Source organism: Pinus tabuliformis, chromosome 4_1 (assembly GCF_031772625.1).
Source record: "Pinus tabuliformis cultivar Carrire ecotype Pingquan chromosome 4_1, CPIR1, whole genome shotgun sequence".
Classification (NCBI taxonomy): Eukaryota; Viridiplantae; Streptophyta; class Pinopsida; order Pinales; family Pinaceae; genus Pinus; species Pinus tabuliformis.
This window is the reverse complement of record NC_142303.1, coordinates 879971442-879977817: the sequence shown is the minus strand read 5'-3', so window position 1 is coordinate 879977817 and position 6376 is coordinate 879971442. Positions and strand designations below refer to the sequence as shown.

Below are 6376 nucleotides of genomic sequence, written 5' to 3'. Positions count from 1 at the left end.
ATAGTGGTGGTTTGAACGACATTGGTTGAAAAGAGCCAGACCGGCAGGCCAATTGTCAGTCCTGGAAGCGACAATGTGGCCATATGGGACGCACCAACATCTCCCCAAGAGGAGAAGGGACTAGGATTTCCACCAAGGGGAATTCCTTGGTTGGTGTGCTCCATTTTTTTAACCTAAAGATCAACGCAGGAATAAAGGGTGATTGTTCTGTTTAAAATAAATTTTAACGACGCTTTAGACACAACTTGCTTTTTCAATTTTAAAGAGTCGAGAAAAAGCTAAAGATGACTCTAGTCTCCTTCGATGTTTTAACGAGCCCGAAGTGACAAATGCTCGGATGGAATTTTTCCATTATAGAGTCTGAAAAAGGCCAAAAGGAATTGGTCTGGAGTTCTAGGCAGAGGGTGTGCCAAACTTTTCGCAAAACTGCAGAATACTTTTTAGGGTACGGGCGGTCGATCTTCTTGAATGTTGTGTTCAGTGCATTGCGATCAGTAGGGCAGCTGACACGGCTTCCTAAGGATAAAGGTTTTATTCCTATAGGGGTCTCCCAATATATACGCGACGGTACGTGGGAGCACAATCCATACTGGAGCTATCGTCCCTCAGGAGGAATCACCCACCATCCACGACATCAACAGTCACTAGGCTTTACGACGCTGGAACACGTCTCTTATGGTGATCCTATTGCAAGCTTTTATGGTGTTAGTGATTTCTGCACCTGTCTTTTTTGAAACATTTGTCAATCTGTTGATCATTCTCTTATATGGACACGAGGAACTGTTCGAAATAATATATAATATATTCTGGTAGGGGATCCCTGAAGTGGGAATGGGAAACCAAACGGAATATAACATTCTCAGATATTCTGGTGAGCCTGATTGCTCCCAATATGATGCTGCTGGTAAGAGAATTTTGGGTAAACGCCCAAGCGAAGAAGACGATGCTTTGAAAAATCTACATTTACATAAGCTCAAGTATGGTAAGAGTGTCAATGCTAATTATAGTCAACCTTTGAATAAAATTGGAGGGAAAGGGAAAATAATAATTGACAAGGATTACAACAACAACGGTTCAGAGGAAAGTAACCTTATTCCTAAGCTTCAGAAGCCAATCAAACCATCTGCAGTCAGGGATTTTCCTCCTGGCTGTGGGAGATATGCATCTCCTGTTCCACCTATGAAACCATCTGCAGTCAGGGATTTTCCTCCTGGCTGTGGGAGGTATGCATCTCCTGTTCCACCTATGAAACCATCTACAGTCAGGGATTTTCCTCCTCGCTGTGGGAGATATGCAACTCCTGTTCGACCTATGAGTGTCAAGGTACGACCTAAAATAGAGAAGGCTAATCAGGTGGCCCATATGATCAAGAAAGGACATTCTTATAAAGGTATGTCAACCCCTAAGCAGCTCTCTTCAAAGAATATCAGAACAACAGATCCACTCTATCCTTCTAGGCTTGTGACCCGGTCAAAAGTTAAAGAAACTTTGAGATTATTTCAAGTGACTTGCAGGAAATTGTTGCAGAATCATGAAACCCAAGTTCAAGACCGTGCACTAGCCGGTAAATGTTTGCGTGCACTAGCCGTGTCGATCTAAAAGCATCCAAAATGTTAAGAGATAATAACCGGTATGTCAATACGGGTAAACAAATTGTGGGAACTGTTCCTGGAGTAGAAGTTGGAGACCAATTTCATTACAGAATTGAGCTCTGCATTGTGGGTCTTCATGGGCAGACATGGGCTGGGATTGATTTCTTGAAACAAGGAAATGTGACACTGGCTACCAGCATCGTGGTATCAGGTGGTTATGAAGATGATATAGACCGTGGTGATGTGTTGATATACACTGGCCATGGTGGAAATAACTACAGTGGGGACAAAAGGCAGAACAAACACCAGAAACTTGAAAGCGGAAACTTGGCTCTTAAGAACAGCATAGACAGGAAGACACCGGTGAGAGTTATCCGTGGACACAAGCAAAAGAAGACTGGAATTCATGAAAACAGAAAAGCCACCCTCAATGTAATATATACATATGATGGCCTTTATGATGTGCAGAAATACTGGCTTGATAAAGGGGCATCTGGATACTCAGTATTCAAATTCCAGTTAAAAAGACAGCCTGGTCAACCAGAGCTGGGCTTGAAGGCAGTGCAATTTTGAGGCTGGTGCAACCTCTGACTTCGTGGAAGATGGGGGATTCACTATTGATGCAGCAGAGTGTGGAAACTTGGGCAGATTTGTTAATCATTATTGTTGTCCTAATCTATATGCACAGGATGTTATTTATGACCATGATGACAGAAGGTTGCCACATATCACGCTCTTTGATGCTGACAACATTCCTCCTATGAGGGAGCTTTGTTATGACTATAATTAAGGTCTGGACCAGGTTCGTGATTCTGATGATAACATAAAAATCAAACCCTGCTACTGTGGCTCTTCACAATGCATCGCGAGGATGTATTAAGTGACACGAAGTTCTCATTGCAACATTTGATATACAATTAGGGATTTTTGCTGCAATATTTGATATACAATTAGGGATTTTTGTTGCAATATTTCATATACAGTAAGGGATTTTTGCCCACCTACTGAACCATACTATGCATTCATAATTGTTTTTCTTGTTAAATTTGCCTCAATCAGTTATTCAATTAATCAGCAAATGGCTTTTTCTGATTTCTACAGTCTATGTTTATTTGCTCTTTAACCAATGGTATCTTGAGAATGAAATAGGTGGGTATGGCATTGATTCTTAGAATATATACTGTGTTGGAACAGGTGCAAATATTTTTGTGTTATTTGAATGCACTATCTCCTTGCCTTGTTTGGGTCAGTGTTTTACATGTGCCTTGGTTGCTCTGAAGTTGTGCCATGAATATAAAGAAGAATTGTAGTCATTCCATACCATGTAGTTAGCTCAATTTTTATTTTCATGGATTTTTTTTCAAAGTTCAGTATATATATGACAAAAAGTTCTTTTGACAGAGTTGTTATTGAAATAGAGAAGGAAAAACATTGTGGCCCTGTAGATTTATAGGAAAAGTTAGACAACAATCATTAAGAAGCAAGCAAATATGACCGTCTTAAAACTTACAAATGTTGTAAACAGCCACTAAAGATAACAGGAATAAAGCATTATTTTGAAAAATAACTAAAAAAGAGTTTTTGTTTACCTTTAGAAATTGGAAAGCTCAAGGGTATGGTATAAAGGAATTTGTCTTGTAGCCAAGAGTTATTATTTGGTTGTTTAGTAAGAGAATCTTCCTCATGTTAAGATCAATGTGTAATTATATTCCACCATTAAAATTTCTGAAATTTGTAGAGATGTCTCTTAAAAAAAAGGCTAAGAACATTTATCATAAAAGTTTGACTTTGAAGGTTGAACTTTTTCACTAGACTCAGAATGAGGATTTTGGTAATTACACCTCAAACTTTCCATCTTCCTTGTGAGGCCATTGCCAATCATATGAAAATTTATTAGATGAAGTTCAGTGCCTTGCTTTGGAGCCACTTGATGGCTATAAATATAGGTCAAGTTTGATGCATTTAGACACATCCAAGAAGCATCTTTCATAGTCTAGACATCAAGAAAGGTATTGCAAGTGCATGTGGCATGAGAGCACACCAACTTACAATTGCATGACAGGAGGAGTGCATGAACGTGTGAGTGCATGAACATGGCAGTGCATGAAGGAATAAGTGCATGAACTCACTAATGCAGGAACACACCAGTGGAGGAACACACATGTGGAGGAATGTCTGAGTGCATGAACATGTGAGTGTGGGATTGCAAGAGTGCATGAACCCTAGAGTGCATGAACATGTGAGTGTGGGATTGCAAGAGTGCATGAACCCTAGAGTGCAGGAGCATAAGTGAGGGCTCACCATGTAGTAGACTCCACTAGGGTGAGCCAAAAGCTAGGTAGGGCTAGGTATGTATTTTATTCTTGTGTTAAGGTTAAATTGATGCTAGTGGATGGTGTCCTAGGATATGACAATTTGGAAGTTTGTTAGCAGCAACTAGGAAGAGTTTCCTGGGTGGTTTCAAAAGAAACAAATTGATGGTCTTAAGGAGTAAAAAAGTACATGCAATTCCCGTAATTATAACATTACTTGTATATAATAGTTTTTATTTTCTACACATTGAAAAATCATGAGCACTAGAAGCACAAAAGATTCCTAGAGAGCTCTAAGCCAGTAAGAAGAAGAAAGAAGCATGAATGTTAGTATGGGTAATGAAGACATAGAGTCTAGTGGGCATGGCAGTAGAGCATATCTAATTAAGAGAATAATGACCATGAAGAGTCTAAAATTGAAAGTGAAATGATATAGGTTTGATAATGAGGAACATTCTGAAGATATATGCATCCTTTGAAGATCTAAAAGTTGAACATGAGTTACACATGATGGAGGTGGAAGATAAGGCTAATGTAATTTTAGTTGATTTAGGAGAAAACCATAATTACATTGATTCTAAGTTAGTGGGTATACTTCATTTGAGAAAGAGACATATTGAAATATCTTGGTGGTTAAGAAAACCATTCGAACCAAGAGAAAGATTAGCTAAATTTTCAAGAGCTATCCTATAAATGTGAATGGGGTGGACACAATTGCATATTTAAATATCATTCCATGGGGTTCCTATGACATTCTTGTTCGGAGAAATTGGTGGGAAAAAATTAAAGGCTTTTCTTACCACAAATATACCATATGTACTATCGAGAAATAATCAAAGAGTGTGGCATAAATAATATAGCCTTCAGTACTAGGAATGGACACTATGATTTTGTAGGGATGCCATTTGGTTGGACAACTTTACCAACATTTTTTTATGTGAATAATGAATAAAATTATTAGAAACTATTTGGACAAATTTGTCCTTAAGGGAAAACCCCAAACCCCCACTAATGAGCCCTAAAGGGATGTTATGATGGTGAGAGAAGAATTCAAATGAGTAAAAAAACATTACTATTGTTTTATATGGAAAAAGGAAATTGTTTGGGCAAGCCATTTACAAATTGAAATTGAAATTGAATTTGAAATGTCCCTACATACTAAATTCAGCCTTACAAGCAAAGGCCCTCCATAGATTTGTATAAATATAAGGTCTCTATGGCTCATTCAATTTATTGTAACATTTGAGGAAGATGCATGTGTGTTGGGTTTTCACATTGACTCTATTGTGACCCATTATCTTGGCTTGTTAATCTTTGTTTGTGGCTCACTTAATATATCAATGGAAAGAAACCTATGGGTCAATGTTTTACTTGTGAAGGCTCATATTTTGTTGTGATATAATTCACATACTTTCTATGGCATACAATATAATGTTCTTTCATGCACTCAGTTTAGCTCACCATATAAATTTATCTATGCGGCTCAATTGAGACTACAATGGCATGTATATATAAATGCTCAATACTCTACCTTGATTTCTTTATAGAAAAAAGAGAGAGTCTTGCCTCATCACTAAGTACACGTTGATTATGATTATTTACTTTTACATTTTTTCTATTTCTTTTGATCTAGGATGGACATCTCCTCTAAAAGAGAGACAATAAGTATCACCTTCAAGGAATGATCCCTAGTCAATGATTAAAGAAGCCTCCTATTTAGAGGGAGTATATTGTCAAATTGAATGCAACAGTGAAACAATATATTCTAGGCTAAGGAGATCATGAGAATGAAGCATCCTTCATGCAAGGAACATTCCAAATGACAAGATTTTATAGTGTTAAATGCTTTCCCAAAATAAATTTCATAAGTAATATGCACTTAGAGGGAGAGGACTATCGCTCCTATTTCCATGTACACTAATTGGATGTATATGAAGTTGGCTTCTTCCATGCATGATTCATAGAAAGAATAAAGTGTACCTGGAGATACCTCAAGGCCTTAAGCCAAATATGATTTGATTCATGAATACAGATGGAAGAAATTCCCTTATGGACTCGAGCAAACCCTCCCATCTTAGCACACTTGGATTGATGGTCATGTGATGAGGACACAAACCCCGCTTCAAAGGTTGCAAGTATGTCTTTGATATCTAGTTATATATGTTCACAGTTTATTTATGATAGGATTAGATCATCTTTGTTTTCACTCCTAAATGTAGTTGGCCCTCGAGTTTAGATGATCAATAGCTTGAGATTAGAATACGTGATGAGGACTTCCTTGTTAAGAGAAGTAAGTTTTCACCATCTTAGCATGATGAATTGCACTAAATTAGTTGAGAGAGACTCATCTTCACATCGAGATTCTTATGGATCCAAGGATGAGAGGACAATTAGTTATTACTTTGTAGGATGAGAAAGATAGAGGGTGGATATGTATATTTGGTTGTTGCTAACTATTAATCATGTACTAAG

General features: G+C 37.7%; 1 pseudogene; it reads left to right on the top strand.

Annotated features, from left to right (window-relative positions):
* The first annotated feature begins 831 nt into the window (after positions 1–831).
* Positions 832–2165, top strand: LOC149179000 (histone-lysine N-methyltransferase family member SUVH9-like; annotated as a pseudogene).
* The last annotated feature ends 4211 nt before the right edge of the window (positions 2166–6376 follow it).